This window comes from Grampus griseus (genome assembly GCF_964374135.1).
Source record: "Grampus griseus genome assembly, chromosome: 11".
In the NCBI taxonomy this organism is placed as follows: Eukaryota; Metazoa; Chordata; class Mammalia; order Artiodactyla; family Delphinidae; genus Grampus; species Grampus griseus.
Genome location: NC_139005.1, coordinates 64,872,252 through 64,890,136, shown reverse-complemented (window position 1 = coordinate 64,890,136; position 17,885 = coordinate 64,872,252). Strand labels below are relative to the sequence as shown.

Sequence of the window (17,885 nt, the reverse complement as noted above, 5' to 3'; positions counted from 1 at the left end):
ATGTCTTGTTTTCAAGAAACAGTCACTTATTAGACAAGTATAATAATATAAGTGTGTTTTGCTTAGAAATATAAAAGAACAATGAATTAAGTGACATGGGCACTTTTTTCATGCCTGTCCTTGTATATGTGCAAGGACCTTTTCTCAGAAGGCTGAGATAGAAAGACTGATAACAATGACTTGTATGAAAATTACACAATTCATAAAAACTATATGTTAATATGTGCAGTAAAGATAAGAAAATTAATGAGTTAGAAAATTCATTCATAAAAGTCATTCATTCCTAAACATATCATATTAATTCAGATTTCAATAAATACCTAATGAGCATCTAATTTATGCCAAGTACTACTGTAGGTGCTGGGAATACAATAATACAATGAACAAAACAGACAAAAGTCCCTACCCTGGTGTAATTTACATTCCAGAGGTTTATATACAACACAAGTATAAATAAGTATTATATATAGTATTTTGGATGATGATTAGTGTTATGGAAAAAAATAAGAAAGGGAAAAAGGAGAAAGAGTTCAAGGATAATGAAATGAAGACAGCCCTCGGCCAAAAAAGCAGAAAGCGTGACTGATTAGGAGACATGAAGTTCCTGATGAAGGTGGGGAAACTAACCATGTGACTGTTTGGAGGAAGAACATTCCCAGCAGGGGGAAATGTGTGATTACAGGCCCTATGTTGGAATCATGCCTGGTATATCTGAAGAATAAAAAAGAGGCCAGCGTGGCTAGTAGGAGGTGAGGTCTGAGAAGAAACACCGAAGCCTTGATTATATACGACATTGTAGAACTTTAAGACTTTCACATGAGCAGAGGATTTACAGGCTCTGAAGTATGTTTTCACTCTAGCTACTGTGTTGAGACTAGACAAGGGAGAGAAGGATGAAAACAGGGAGAGTAATTAGTAGGCTATTTCAGTGTCAACACAAGAGATCAGGATGGCGTGAGGCAGGACTGCAGCAGCAGAAATGAAAGCAAGTATTCAGATTCTGAATATAATTTGCAGGAGAGCCGACAGGATTTGCTGCTGTGTGACATGTCAGGTATAACAGAGAGAAAGGAGTAGAAGAAAGCTTTAAGGTCTTCGGGTTAAGCAAACAGAAAGACGAAGTCACTTAACCAAGAAGGGGATGACTGTGAAAGAAGTAAGCTTTGGTAAGTAAGATTAAGAATTTATTTTGAGCATGTTAACTTTGAAATGCCTAGCAGATACCCAGAAGGAGATGTCAAATAACAGATGGATGCATGAGTCTGGAGTTCTGTAGGGAGATCTGGACTTGAGTTAAAAATTTGGATTTCCTCTTAATTTTTTTTTACTGAACTATCTACAGACCTATTGCTTGTAAATTTGCCTAAACCTGGAAAAGAAGAGAAAGTCTAATGCAATGGAAAACAAGTAGTAAATTACTTAAAGCCATATGATCAGATTCAATTACTCTGTTTTCAAATACTAATATTTATCATCAAATCTTACTGTATTTAATTGAACAGTGACCTTTAAAAAGGTAGCTCTACAAACAGAACACTTATAATATGACTTACAACACATTATCTTTAGTTATGCATAAGAGCAATGAGAGAAAAACTTATTTTAAGGAACAATTACCTTTATAGAGGAAGAAGTTTTAGAACTGACTAAAAAGTAGAGTTTCCATAATTTATTGAAATCCCTCAGCCACTAAGTTTGAATTCAGACCTCTTGGAGATAAGGCACATTTTCAAAATATTCTAACACAAAGCAGAGAAATATGACTGATTTGGGGGTTCAGGAAAAGTGTTAAGAGAAAAGGTTGCATGTGAGAGGAGATTCCACTAAGTGTAAAGGTAGAGATTCAAGAAGAGGGGGGTAATGTGATCTAAGTCAAGTTTACAGCTTATAATTGACACTGGCAATGACAAAGAGAAATAGTCTGAGGACATACTATGGCACAGGATTACAGATAGCTTCTCAGGCAATGGAAAGCTGTCAAGGTGACAGAATCAGATGTTCAGTAGTACATTTTATCAAGTCTAGTCTGATAACTGCAAACAGGAAAAGGGACAAATTCATAGAACATTTGATTTGTTCAGCAAAGAAAAAAGAAAATGATAGCAATAGGAAAGAGGTGAATTTTTAGATCTATTTTGGTGGTAGAATCCATAGAACAGGCAAATGAATCAGAAGATCACAGAATCAGAATCTGAAGGAAACTTAGAGATGATCTTGGTCAACCTGTCTTGTTTATGGAGGCAGATGTCCCCCAAGAATTTTGGTACCTACACCTTCTTCCAGTTTTTCAACCAAACACTGATAGGTGCTGATGCAAAAAAAATTTTTTGCAGCTGTAATTAAGATCCAAATCAGTCAGGGAGAGATAATCCAGTGGGCCTGATTTTATAACGAGTCCTTTAAAAGCAGAGAGTTTTCTTTGGGTAGTTACAAAAGAGGAAGTTAAGTATTCTAAGCAAGAGATTAGATGCAATGTACAAACATTTCTCCACGGCTGGCTTTGAAGAAGGAAGGGACCACCAGGACATCTCTAGGAGCTGAGGACAGCCCTTGGCTAAAAGCCAACCAGGAATTGGCTCCTAGAACTGTAAGAAACTGAATTCTGCTGCAACCATGTGAGCTCGGACGAGGACCTGTACTCCACATGAGAACACAGCCCATGGATAACTTCATTTGACCTTGTGAGACTCTGAGTAGAGAATCCAGGCACAGCATACCCAGACTCTGACCTACAGAGCTGTGCTCTAATAAATGGGTGCTTTTTTTTTTTTTTCGGTACACGGGCCTCTCACTGCTGTGGCCTCTCCCACTGCGGAGCACAGGCTCCGGACGCGCAGGCTCAGTGGCCATGGCTCACAGGCCCAACTGCTCCGCGGCATGTGGGATCTTCCCGGACCGGGGCACGAACCCGTGTCCCCTGCATCAGCAGGCGGACTCTCAACCACTGCGCCACCAGGGAAGCCCAATGGGTGTTGTTTTAAGTCACTAAGTTTGTGATAATTCATGACACAGCAATAGAAAACTAATACAAATTCACTCTACCAAATGACCAATCTCTACTTATCTAGCCTGTTCTTAAATATACAGAGCAAAATCTTGAGGGGCTTTATTTTAAAATTGATTTCCAGATAGCTCTATTAGTTTGTACAGCCTTCATTATTTTGAACAGATATCTACCTTCCTATAAATCCTAATTCTACACTGAACACCCACCTCAAATAGTCCTAGTCCTATTTTCCTCTTCACTTTACTCCAACATTTATACCGAAGAACTAGAAAGGTTTTTATTCTGCATTCATATTAATAAAAAAGATTGAGCAATTACTCCAAAATATATGTTTATTTATATATTATATACATATATGAATGCCAACCATAATTAGATTATTTCTCTGAAGGTCTAGATTAATTCTTGGAACACAACAGGCATTTAATAAATATTTTTGAAAGTAGGAACAAATGAATAAGAGGGTATAACAGGAGACTTGATTTAGATAGATGGTCAGGAAAGGTTTTCCTGATGAATTATAATTTAATCAGAGATCTGACAGATAAGATGTAACTTCCCAGGGGAAAAGCATCAGGGTGTTAAGACTCTGAGGAAGAGAACATGGCACATTGGAAACATGTAAAGAAGGCTGCTACAACCACAAGGAGATGAAGAGGAAGACAGAAGGTTGGAGATGCAGGCCAGAATCAGATAATGTTGAGCCTTGCAGTCTGGATTCAAGATTTTCAGTTTTATCCTAAGTGCAGTGGGAATACTTGATAAGTTTTATATTGACTTTTCATTTGCATTAAAACCATAGACAAGGGCTTCCCTGGTGGCACAGTGGTTAAGAATCCACTTGCCAACGCAGGGGACACAGGTTCAATTCAATCCCTGGTCCGGGAAGATCCCACAAGCCGCAGAGCAACTAAGCCCGTGCGCACAACTACCAAGCCTGCGCTCTAGAGCCCGCGAGCCACAACTACTGAGCCCACGTACCACAATGCCTGAAGCCCACGCACCTAGAGCCCGTGCTCTGTGACAAGAAGCCACCACAGTGAGAAGCCTGCGCACCGCAACGAAGAGTAGCCCCCACTAGCCGCTAGAGAAAGCCCGTGCACGCAGCAATGAAGACCCAACGCAGCCAAAAATAAATAAAATAAATAAAACCATAGACTCTGCTCTTCCCCATGAGAGCAAGGGACTGTGGTCCAGACATTTCCCTTTCTTTCCAGTCCATCACTAACTACCCCTTTCATGTTTCAATTTCCTTTTCCTAGGGTTTACTAAGCAACTAAAGGTGGAAGGAAAAAAGGATGCATTAGCTATTCAATGAACTGGAGAAGGCAGAGGAGGCTACCCTTTCCCCATATTTCATCAGGCGGGATGACTAGATGCCCATGGCTCGCTAACCAACTTTTTTAATACCCTCCAGTGTTTAGATTTCAGGAAAGAAAACTAATGGCAAAGTTTGATGCACAGTAAAAAATTTTCAGCAGATTAATATTTGTCCACAGACTCCACTATTCTCCAAATAAGTGTTACAGAGAAGAAAAGGTCTAAATAGGACAGTACTTTAACTTGACAAAGAAACAAGATCCATACAAGAGTTATTTCTAACCTGGCTAAAGGAAGGGTAACAATAATTGCAACTGCTTTCCATGTGACAAGCTCAGGGATGGGCCTTGCACGGGACACCCAAAGTCTGGCACGTATGGGCACTCAGTAAGTGTTGATTATGTGAATAAATCATGGTTCATGAAATAGTCCTTTGGTTTCATGCAATACAAAATTTTGTCCACATTTTTCACTCAAGTGTATTTATAAAGATGAACAAGAAATAAATCTAATCTGAGGCCAAATATGTACAACTTGTAGACAATTTTTTTCAACAAGGCTACCTCAGACGCACACACAAATGACCAGCAGTATGTAGGCCTCATTTATATCCAGCATCTTCTCTTTTGATGAACCGTGTGTTGAACTAGACTATTTCAAGGCAACCGCCCTATTGAATTACAGATACAAAAAGGATTACACTCAGTTTAGCATGGAGAATCAGATTTCCATTCTTTAAGAATGACTAAAAACCTCAACCTTTTTCTATCCACAGATGGTACTCATTTGAACACATCATTCCATGCTTCCTGGAATAATCATGCAGCTTGTTTAGATTTTCTAAACATGACTGAACTGTGATGAAGCGATCAACATTCTCTGCCAAGGTATTCCGTAAATTACACTTTTATTCATAAATTATTCTTACCGGCGAAATACTTTCATCATGGTTGAATTGAAAGTCTGTAGATCTATCTATACAAGTAAAAATTTGTTACACTTTAAAGGCATGCCAGTTTTTAGTGATTATTTAGTATATTCCACTTAGAAAATGAAAATGTGTATAAAATGTAATTATTCTCTAAACTTCTGAATATCAATTATAAGAAGTTGCCAACCTCTTATGATAGGATGGTAGTTTGTACTGACTTCTCACTGACCTGGTTAAATATACTAACATGGAAGACCAAGTTTCCTTAAATCTTTAGTCATGACTATATACATGTATCTTCAGGCAAAGATATACTCTCTTTTAAGCAAAACAGGTGTCTGAAAAATATATAAATACTTATAAAAATTACAAAAGTATCAACACAATCTTTCCTAGTTTATTAAGAATATTTTTGTCTCTACTAATTTTAAACAAACTACAAAACACAAGGTACAAATATATGATCTGAACATACACAAACAAAAGTACAGTTTACTAACACTAACATAATATGGATCAATATAAACACAGAAATGCCTGAAAAGTCGGGTGCAAAGAATATTTCCCAAACCAGATATACATTTTGCACTAACCTGAATTTAATCAATATCATTTACTAGACATTCAGATTGAGTGGTATTGGCAAGTTATAAGTCTTAGGGTATAAGCCCTTCTTCATACATATATAAAAGTAATTTAGCTAATAGAAACTATCACAAATAGGTGATGCCAGGAGGAAGGCTCAATGGAAGGAGAAGATCTGGGAGCTACAACTTAAAGGAACAACTGATGATTAGTACAGATGAGGAAGAAATAATGTTTTAAGTACATTAATATAGGGAGAGATATATAAATGGCAACAAGATGTTTGTCATGGTCTGGAAAGTATACCAGACTGGAGAAAAGAAAGTCTAAGGAAGTCATAAGAAAAAAGTTGTGGGCGGTGTAATATCAAGTGTGGTGCTACTGAAGGGCACTGAACGTTGGAGAGATGAATTTAGATGACTACTGCAGAACACAGAGAACAACCGACAGATTCACCGGTAAAGTATAAACTTAAAGAAAATCCTGAGCCTCCATATGGCTAGTCATTAGGAAACAGTAAATGTGATAGAAACTGGTTAGATACTGTATATATGCAGTACAATGTAGACTACAGTGATAAAGAATAATTAGGAATAGAGCTAAAAGGCCAAAGAATATTGGCAAAAATGTGATGATTTATTGGGCAGAGAAAAAAATAGGAGTAAAGAAATGGAATCAACCCAGCAATTAGGTTAATAGATCAAATGTACATTGTACATGTCCTAGAAGTAGGCTATGATTTGGCTCTGACGTTACAGAAGATAATACAAAGGAAAAAATTAAGACTGTAAATCTCTGTGACCATAAATAAAGACAAATTAAATGAGCAAGAAACATGAAATAAACTCTGGTATTGAGATCAAAGGTAGATTTCTCCCCCAGAAAAGCACATAAACAATACCATGTAATTTAATAAACAGCGTCCTCAACAACATCCTTACATAGTAAATTCTAAGTATGTTTAACTTGGCTCCTTCTTATAATGTCTCTCAATATGGGTGGGCGGAATAATTATCAAACGCATTTTTGTAAAACTATTTCTTTATAAGTTCTAATTATTCAGTTCAGGTATACTTCTCTCTGTCGGTTTGGCTTAATTCAGAGATAGATTTTGGAGTAGCTGAAGCAAAACTTACCAAAATAGGCTACATAAACATGATTTTAGGTGATACTACAAAGCTGAGAATATGGAATGACACACTTATTAGTATGCCAAATTAAGTCATTTTAAAATATCCCATCTGCATGTCTTTCATGCTTGAGAAAGTATCTATAAACAGAACTAAAGTTTTCTAAAATAATTTTTAAGTGTCTGTCACAGTGCATGTATAGATGGACAATTGGGGACCCAAAATTCTATGGACCACAGCTATAACAATATTAGTTATTAATCCAAAAATTATTGAAACGTAACTTATTTATAAAAATATCTCAGTAAAACTTCTGGGGAAAATGTCACTTTTTCTTGGAGAACTCAACAAGGAAAATGATGATACATATTCTATTTGGAGACAAAGTGAGTTGATTTGTTTTATAGAGTCATTAATTTGACAGCTCTATATAGCAAGTCATCTCCTGAGAATACCTATCAAAAATGACAACTTTGTTTTGAAATAGTTCATCACAAGCAGTTCTTAGGGGAATAATTATATAGCAGAATTAGTCATCTATTAAGACCACTCCTATAACACCTGGAGACTAAATTGAACCATTGACATTGATGAAACAATGAGAAAGATATATGGGTTAGTGATAATGTGCTTGAGGATGGATATGAGTAAATAAAATGCTAGTTTCATATCTTGTTAGCATGAATAAATAGAGCTGTTTTGGGAGAAGCTTAGGTTAGAGTAAAAGGTAGGGAAAAACAACTTGGGATAAATATGTATATATAAGCTTTGAAACCATGAGAGTGAATTAACATATAAGGGGGTGGTATTTATAGTATCAGAAAAGCAGGCGATAAAAAAAAAAAACTGAGTCTCTGTCAAGTCAATAGTCAATCCAGGCTAAATTATCAATAAAATAGGAAAAAGAGATCATAAAAAACTCACATAAGCCAATAATGTTTGGCATACATTGGTACTTAAGAAATATTTGTTTAACAAATGAATGAATAAATGAACAAACTAATGGATGGATACATGGATGCATGGATGAATGCATGGATTTCAAGAAGAAAATATCACCAATGTTGACTGATGAACAAGTGTCACCAATGCTGATTATAATCAAATGCTGCTTAAAACCATTCTTTTCTAAAAACTGGCTGTACAGAAAACCTTGATAGAGTAAAGTATACAAAAGGAGTCCTGGATGTAAGTTTGGGGAAAGCTCTACAGGACAGAAGAATTTGGATTTTTCAAGGATTCCATAAGAGAAAGGGGGGGGGGGGAGGGAGGGAGAGAGAATACAAGGAAAGAAGGAAAGATGTAAGCAGAAACAATCAATAGAGGAGAAAGGATCAAAGGATAGAGACTGGAGGCACTGTGAAATAATGTAGCCAGTAGAAAAATTCCAGATTGCCAAAGTATTTTTAAGAACAAAAATACTGTTTAATTTAAAGTCATGTATATTATTGCAGTGTAAACCCCTCCTCTATGTACTCACAAAATGTTTGGTAAGGCTATTATACATAAAAGTGCACAGTGTGATTAGAACTGTCAAAATCGTGCAAAAAAATTTTGCTGCAGTAGTCAAAAATTTATGTAAAAATATTCCATTATCCAAACCTAATAAGTTTGAGGGATGTTCTGATGATGCCAGAATAGCTTGTGTCACACTAATCCTTCTGCAGATAACAGCTATAAACTCTGTGGCGGAGGGAGGGACAGCTTCTGGCTTGTGGTGTCAGGGAATGGGATGCAGGATTGCCAGAGTAGTTCAAAAAGGAAGAAGCCACAAAGGCGTTAGACCCAAATTACAGTTCTAAATTCCCTGAAAATCCTTGGCCAATCTCATAATTGTGGAAGTATGAAGGATATGCCAAGAAGCAAAGTGGAAGGCAACAGATGAAAAACTTACTAGAAATTTTAGTTGCTTCCCAATGCAGAGGAGATAAAATTCAGAATTTGAATCCCACCAAAGTAAGGAATTGGTAAACAGCAGGCCTCATTTTAAAATCCCAAAAGGGCCATACATTTACTTTGCTCTATGTCCCAGGATTAAGGAATTCTCTCTACAAATAAGGTTGAAACCAAAATCAAACATTCACAAAACTGTAATTCAGTAATTTAATGGCCTATTTGAATAAAAAGCCAACACCCTTCAAAAGAAGATACCAAAATCCAGAGTTTCTGCACAATGTCACAAACAATATCCAATTTAAGTTTAAAAATTTCTAGGCAGGGCTTCCCTGGTGGCGCAGTGGTTGAAATCTGCCTGCTAATGCAGGGAACATGGGTTTGAGTCCTGGTCTGGGAGGATCCCACATGCCGTGGAGCAACTAGGCCCGTGAGCCACAACTACTGAGACTGCGCGTCTGGAGCTTGTGCTCCACAACAAGAGAGGCCACCATAGTGAGAGGCCCGCGCACCACGATGAAGAGTGGCCTCCGCTTGCCACAACTAGAGAAAGCCCTCACACAGAAACAAAGATGCAACACAGCAAAAATAAATAATTAATAAACTCCACCCCCAACATCTAAAAAAAAAAAAAAATTTCTAGGCAGGCAGGAAAATTACTATTGACAGGAAAATGTGACTTGTAGTCAGGAGGAAAAAGTGTTCAATAGAAAGAGATCACAGGATAATGCAGGTGTACGAATTAGTAGAAAATTAATTTAAAGAAGCCATTATAAATATTTTATTTGACTTAATGGAAAACAAAGCAAATGGGGAATTTCAGCAGAGAAATGGAAGTAAGGAAACAGAAATAAAGGGAAATTCTAGAATTTAAAAGTATAATACCTGACATGATATTGGATTTGTTAAATACCAGATTAAAGATGGCAGAATACAGTCAATGAACATCATGTCACATCAATAGAACTCCAATCTACAGAATAAAGGAAGAAATGTGAAAAAATTTAATAAAGCCTCAGTCACTTAGGAGGTATGGAATTAGAGTCCCAGAAGAAAAGAAGATGGCAGAAAAATAATTTAAAAAATAATGGCCCAAAATTTCTCAAATTTTAGAAAAATATTAATTTACCAATACAAAAAACTAAATGAACCCACAGCAAAATAAATGCAACAAAAACCACACTAGCCATATTATTGTAAAACTGCTTAAAAGTAAAGATAAAAAAAAAAACTTGAAAAGTGTCCCCCAAATAACATTTCATACACAAGAGCTAATGATAAAAATGGTGGTTGACATCTCATCAGAAATAATGAGTACTAGAAGACAAAGGAATTACATCTTTAAAGAGACAAATATTGGGTGGGAGAACTATCAACCCAGAATCTTATATCCACAGAAAAAGACCCTCAAAAGTGAAAACAAAATAAATCTATTTCCAAATAAATAAAATCTGAGAGAATTTGATGCTAGCATACCTGCACTAGGAGAAATTCTAAAGTGAGTTCTTTAGTTGAAAGGGAAATATTAGCTGTAATTACCTGTAACTCATAACTACTGGAATAGAAGAACACCAATAATGATAATTATATGGGAAATACATGGTCTTTTCTTAATTTATGTAAATGCCTACTGGCTCTGTAAGTAAAAATAATACCATAAATTGTGGGATTTACAATGTAAATATATGTAAATCATTTAAAATATATAGATGTCAAATGTATGACAAAATATATGGAATTGTACTTTTGCAAAGTTCATATATTTTATGTGAAGTTGTAGAATATTAATTTAAATACAATAAACTAAGGAATTATATTGTAATCCCTTGATCAACCACTAAAAATAATGACAAGGAAGTATAGATAAAAATCCTATAAAGAAATTAAAACAGAAAGCTAAAACCATCCAATTAACCCAAAGGAAGGCAATAAAGAAAGAACAGAGGAACTAAAAAAGAGCTAGAAAACAAATAGCAAATAGAACTAAACTCAACTAAATAATGACTTTAAACATAAATAGATTAAATGCTCCATTTAGAAGACAGAGATTGTCAAGTAAGATAAAAATAAAAGACCCAATTATATGCTGCCCACAAGAGACATAATTTGTCCACCAGACACACAAATTAAATATGATACAAATAATTCAAAAGTAAAGATAGAAAAAAACATACAAAGCAAACAGTAAACTAAAGAGCATGTGCCTATATTAATACCAGACTAAAGAATCTTTAAGACAAGGAGTGATCTAAAGATAAAAGAGACAGTTTATAATGATTAATGGATCAGTTAGGAAGTTATAACAATTATAATATGTGTGTGTTTAATAAAAAACTTTGAAGTACATGAACCAAATACTGACAGACTTGAAGAAATAGACAAATCCACAATATATTTGGATATTTTAATATTTCCTTATCAATAATATATCGAATAATTTTTGTTGAAAAGTGGTAAGAATACAGATTTGCAAAACATTATCACACTGAATTAATACATAGAACATTATGGACAACAACTGAAGAATAGACATTATTTCAAGTGTGCATGGAAGAATATTCAACAAGATAAATTATATGCTGAGCCACAGAAACTGCCCCAACTAATTTTTAAAAATTAAGTGTTACAGACATATTCTCTAACAATAATGGCAATAAATGAAAAATTGATGACATGTGGCTATCTAGATAAGTCCCAAATATTAGAAATTAAATATATTTTTAAATAACCATGGCTCAAAGGAGAAATTTCAAAGGAAATTAGAGAATATTTTTATCAAAAGAAGTCAAAATTTGTGATATATAATTATTAGGAGATTTATAGCTGTAAATGATTATATTTGAAAAGAAGAAAGGCTTAAAATCATTATGTAAAGTAAAATTAACTAGCTACAGGAAGATAAATACTGCAAGATCTCACTTATGTATGGACTCTAAAAAAGTCAAACTCATGGAAACAGAATAGAACAGTGATTGCCAGGGGAGTGGAGGGGAGATAGTGGGATGTTTGTCAAAGGGTACAACTTTCAGTTATATGAATAAGTTATATGAAAAAGCTAATGTACAGCATGGTGACTGTAGTTAATAATGATGTATCAATATTACATACTTGAAATGTGTTAAAAGAGTAGATCTTAAGTGTTCTCACCACACACACACACACAAAAGGTAAATATGTGAGGTGATGGACAGGTTAATTAGCTTGATTGGGGGAATCATTTCACAATGTATACATATATCAAAGCACTGCACTGTATACCTTAAATATATGCAATGTTTATTCGTGAATCATACCTCAATAAAGCTGGGGAAAAAAGATAGAAAGAAAATTATGATAAAAATACAGAAAAAAAGAGCATATTAAAAGCAGAATATTTAGAGGGAAGAAAATAATAAAGATCAGGACTCAGTGAAATAGAAAATAGATAAATAAAAGAGAATATTAACAAATTCAAAAATTAGTTCTTCAGAAAAATTAATAAAATTTGTAAACACTTGTCAAGCCATATATAAAAGTATAGTGCATCTGATCAAGTGTGGTCTATCCCAGGAAGGTAAATTTCACTTAATATTAAAAAAGCTAATCATATAATTTACCACAGTAACAGAATAAAAGAGAAAAAAGCATTCGATCATGGGCATCTACAGATATCCTACAGCACACATCATACAAAATAGTGAAGGATGGATGCTTCCCCTTTTGATTGGGAACAATGCAAGGATGTCTGCTTTTACTACTTCTATTTAATATAGTACCAGAGAGTCTGGCCAGTGCAATATGGTAAGGGAAAAAAGTCACAGGGCTTAGAAAGAAAGAGATAAAAATTACCCTAATTGTAGATGAAGTGACATTTTTAAATGTAGAAAATTCTAAAGCAATATATAACAAAACCCTTCTTGGACTAATAAGCAAATTTAGCAGTTGGAGGACACAATACCAATAAACAAAATCAACTGTATTTCTAGATTCTACATCAAACAACTGGTGACTAAAATTAAAACGTTAAATAGGAATAATTTTAACAAAAGACATGTAAAATTCATTTGCTGAAAACTACAAAGCACTGCCGAAAGAAATTAGAGTCTAAAAATAGAGACATATACCATGTTCATGGACCAGATAACTCAATATTAAGATGGCATTTCTCCCTAAATGCATGAATAGATTAAATGCAATCCCAATGAAAATGCCACAGGGTTTTTTTTGGTAAAAATCAACAAGGTGATTCTAATAATAAAATGTATATGGAAATACAAAGAACTAAAATAGCTAAAACAACCTTGAAAAAGAACACATTTGTAGAACCTACACTACCTGATTTCAAGATTTGTTATAAAACTGTAGTAATCAACACAGTGTGGTATTCATAAAGGTATACAAATCAATGGAAGAGAATATATTCCAGAAAGAGATTCAAGTGCATAGGGTCAACTGATTTTTGACAAAGCTACCAAGGTAATTCAGTAGGGAAAAGGAAAGTCTTTTAAAAAGTTTTGGAAAAATTGAATGAATATATTGAAAAGGAACTTTAAATCATATCTCATACTATACACATACACAAAATTTGAGATGAATTATGGATATAAATATAAAAGCTAAAACTGTAAAATTTCTAGTATAAAAGACAGGATAATATCTTCATGATCTTGAAGTAGACAATATTTCTTAGGACACAAAATGTACTAATGTGAAATTAAAAATTGCTACTTTGGATTTCATCAAAATTAAAATAATCTGCTCATCCAAAGGTACCATTAAGGAAATAGAAAATCAAGCCATTGACTAAGAGACAATATTTGTTATATATACATCTAATAAAGGACTTGTATTCAAAATATATAAACAGTTCCTATAACTCAACACCAAAAAGAAAAGCAACTCAATACAAAATGGGCTAAAGACTTGAATGAAAACCTGTCAAAAATGACAGAACAATCCTCACGTTGCATGTTCTAATATGCTTGAATTTCTGTTTTTATGGTTTAATTAAATAACACCTGTCTGCCCAAAACAGGGGTTAAACTTTGTTACCTTTATACATTAACTATGAGTTCTTGTATAAAGTACTTCACTGCTAGCTCTCCTGTCCACAAAATTGCTACCAACAAAGACCTACTGTATAGCACAGGAAACTCTACTCAATATTCTGTACAACCTAATTGGGAAAATAATTTTAAAAAGAATAGATACATGTATACGTATAACTGAATCACTTTGTCATACACCTGAAACTAACACAACATTGTTAATTGTACACCAATATAAAATAAAAAGTTTAAAACAAATAAATAAAAAATGATTTGGTTTCACACACACACACAGATGTACATCATAATCAGAGACCAATAATATCATTTCTTTTGAAACCTATCATTGATTGGTCACTGTGCATCTGTTATTTAGTTCATGCACAGGCAGCAAAGTGTGTAGTTATATGGCCTCCTTATCTCCCATGTGCATATGTCACGTGCCCATATGCATGTTCAAAGCTAATCCAAACTTTGCCAAGTCATAGAAAAGATGCTCTCTCTATATCATAAGCTAAACAGTGAGAAAAAGCAAGTAACCACTCTTGATGTTTTTAATAAAGTGAAAGCTTTCATTCTCAGTTATTTCTAATGTTTTAAATTACAGTGTACTAAATATTGTTTTTGTTGTTTTTTTCATTTCCTATATTATTTATAACTGACAGTAAGAGAGTTTTTAATGTAGTGACAAAAAACTTTGAAGGTTATGGAACAATCATCATTTTCCCTATTGATTATTAAGGTTGCTTTGCACACATTTTACAGACAGCTTTACAGTCATTTTTATGGTCCCACACTATCAGGTAAAGCAAAGACTGTCTTTATATGAATTATCAATAACCATGTTAAAGGATTTAACATCATTAGTCATCACTGAAATGAAAATTAAACTTACAATAAGATAGAAGTTCTTTTATACCAGCTAGACTGTCTAAAATTAAAAAAGACTGATAATACCAAATTCTGCTGATACCGAGAAGTAATTAGAACTCTCACATATGCTGTTGGGTGAGTATTTAAAATAGAACAACCACTTGAAAATCATCTGTTTCTTGAATAGTTAAACATCCATCTGGACTATGACCCAGCAAGTCCACAAAAAAGTTTTATACAAAAATATCTATAACAGTTTTATTCATAACACTTAGTATGGAACAATCCATATGTCCATCAAAAGAAAACAGGGCTTCCCTGGTGGTGCAGTGGTTGAGAGTCCGCCTGCCCACGCAGGGGACATGGGTTTGTGCCCTGGTCTGGAAGGATCCCACATGCCGCGGAGCAACTAGGCCCTGTGAGCCACAACTACTGAGCCTGCGCGTCTGGAGCCTGTGCTCTGCAACAAGAGAGGCCGCGATAGTGAGAGGCCCGCGCACTGCGATGAAGAGTGGCCCCCGCTTGCCACAACTAGAGAAAGCCCTCGCACAGAAACGAAGACCCAACACAGCAAAAACAAATAAATAATTAATAAACTCCTACCCCCAACATCTTTAAAAAAAAAAAAAAGGGATATTAAAATGGTGGAAAATGACTCAATAATAAAAAGAACAAATTACTGAAACCCTCAACAACATGAGCTTCACAATTATGTTGAAAGAAATAGACCAGACATAAAAGAGTAAATATAGCTCAAGAACAACTGAAACTAATCTATGTTGATTGAAATCAGGATCGTGGTTGCCGCTGGGAGTGGGTGTCCAAGGGAACTTTCTGTGGAAGATGGAAATATTCTATATGTTGCTGAGTGGTGGTTACATGGCTGTATACATGTGTGGAAACTCATTTAATTGTATAATTAAGTTCTGTGCATCTCACTGTATATAAAATAATTTCCCATAATTAGAAAATGTTAAAAAAATGAAAAGAAAAAGGCTTTCCCATTAAATCGTACCAACAATATTCAAAATGTTATACATTCATATAGAAAATTAAAATCCTAGATACTAATACTTTCTAGCTAATATTTTATAAATCTAGACATTATGGAAAAAATCATGAGCTTTATCGTATTTCTCATGTATCCATACTAGAAAAGAAGCCTTATAGATTAGTCCAAGTACGTCAACAACTACTTTCAATTCTCTTTTGGTAACTGTTCAATCTTCAGACAAATTTTCTAATAGTACTTGTAAGAAGAGCATCCAGCTTCTATGGAGTATGTCTCACACAGTTAATAACTTCTCTGTAATAACATCCTAAATACAAAGTTAGTTTTAAATTTCAGGCTAAACTTTAAAAATGTCAGACTGTCATACATAGAAAATATTAATGTAGTTACAGTTTAAAAATTACTAACAACCTTCGCTTTTAAAAAAATCCTATCTAAAGTAGGCTAATTTAATTAGTAATAAATGTCAGAAAATTGGGCTACTGTTTTTTAACATATCCTTTAACCGGTATGGATTTCATTATTGTGATCCATATGGAATTACATTTATCTTTCTAACACTGCAAATTGCCTTTAAAGTAGTAATTCTTCGTAATAAGGTATCCAGGCACCGAACTAATGGGTGAATCAAGGATGCAGTGAATAGGAGGTGGTGAATATTCAAATTACCATAACATTAATATACTAAGAAATGTTACTTTATTTGAATTCTAAAAGTGGCTGCTATTTATGCATGTCTTATATTTATAGAATAGCTTCCTCCAAAAGTTGTTTTCTTATATACCATGAAACTTGTAATATTTTGAGATTAATGATAATTTGCACAACCTACTATTTGTTTAAAACCTTTTCTTTGTATTCATATTGCATTTTTAAATTGTCTAAATTAACGTAATATTGTTAATGAAATTTTGCTATCATTAAAACTCATTTATTCTACATTTCAGAGTTTTTCCACCATTAGTAAATGTTTTTCCCTGAAGCTTATAATCTCATAGAAACAAGGAGCACATTCTTGAAGCTTTCAAGTCGTATGGCTACCAGAAAGAAAGAAAGAAGAGGGGCTTTTGCATGCACACACACGTGCATAATTTACTTAAAAAGGGAAGTAAAAGAGAATAAGAAAAAAATGAGGTGAAATGGAGGAGGAGGTTGATATGTAAAGGCTGTTTTGAAAAGTATCAACTACAGCTGCATAGGACAGGAATGGAAAACAGGGTAATAAGATATGCCCCAGTTCCTAAATAAGTTAATAAAAATGTTGCTTGAAGAACAGCTGGCCTTAGCTGGAGCTGGGATGAAGAAAAGAGTGGTTGCCTGGACTCCACTTAATGAAAGGTATTAGAGCATCAGTGGGGTCAAGGAGAATTATGCAGAGTAACTCAGGTTCATTATTTTACAAAAGGAATTGCATTTAAAAGGACTTTTAAATTTATAATTTATAATTTGATACCTAAGACAGAAATTCATAATAGCAAAGATTACACTTTTGGAACTGATCCAGGATAAAAAATGTGATATGTGACTAGAAAGTATAAAATTTCCCAGAATGGCTTCAGTATTTTACAGATCTTACTATATTAACTCATAGTATTTTTAGTATTATAGGTTAAGCACATATTTGATAACAGAAATTTAGTTTTCCTAAATTTTAAAACCATATTTGGACAAAAGTATGTATATACTCAGAACATATATATCCCTGTATAAATTAAATTCATATGATGAACCTGAATTTCCCCACTCCATAATGACTCTATTTAGATACTGTGAAAAAATGTGAAAAACATTTTAATTCCAGTAAACACAAATGATCGGTTGAATTTCTAATGTAAGGGAAGTATCATGATACGGTAGAAAGAGTTCTGGATTAGTAAGAGTTCTGCTAATAATTAGTTAAAGCACACTCTCAGCAGACACTAAACCTCTGTGCTTCATTTTCCATGCTTGCAAAATGAAATGGCTGAATGGGGTTATCTTCGAAATCCAATAAAGATCTAAAATTATATAATTCTAAATTTTAAAAGCACATGAATATAATTTTGTTTCATCATAGTCTTACCAGTAGTCTCTGGCAGAGTACTTCATATGTATTAAATAACTTAAT

At 34.1% G+C, this 17,885-nt stretch overlaps 1 protein-coding gene across 2 annotated transcripts in view; it reads right to left on the bottom strand.

Moving 5' to 3' along the window:
• Positions 1-17,885, bottom strand: part of PTPRQ (protein tyrosine phosphatase receptor type Q) — a gene marked incomplete at its 5' end in the record, with an annotated part of 251,914 nt that overhangs the window by 90,948 nt on the left and 143,081 nt on the right. The gene's annotated exons all lie outside the window — the stretch shown is intronic.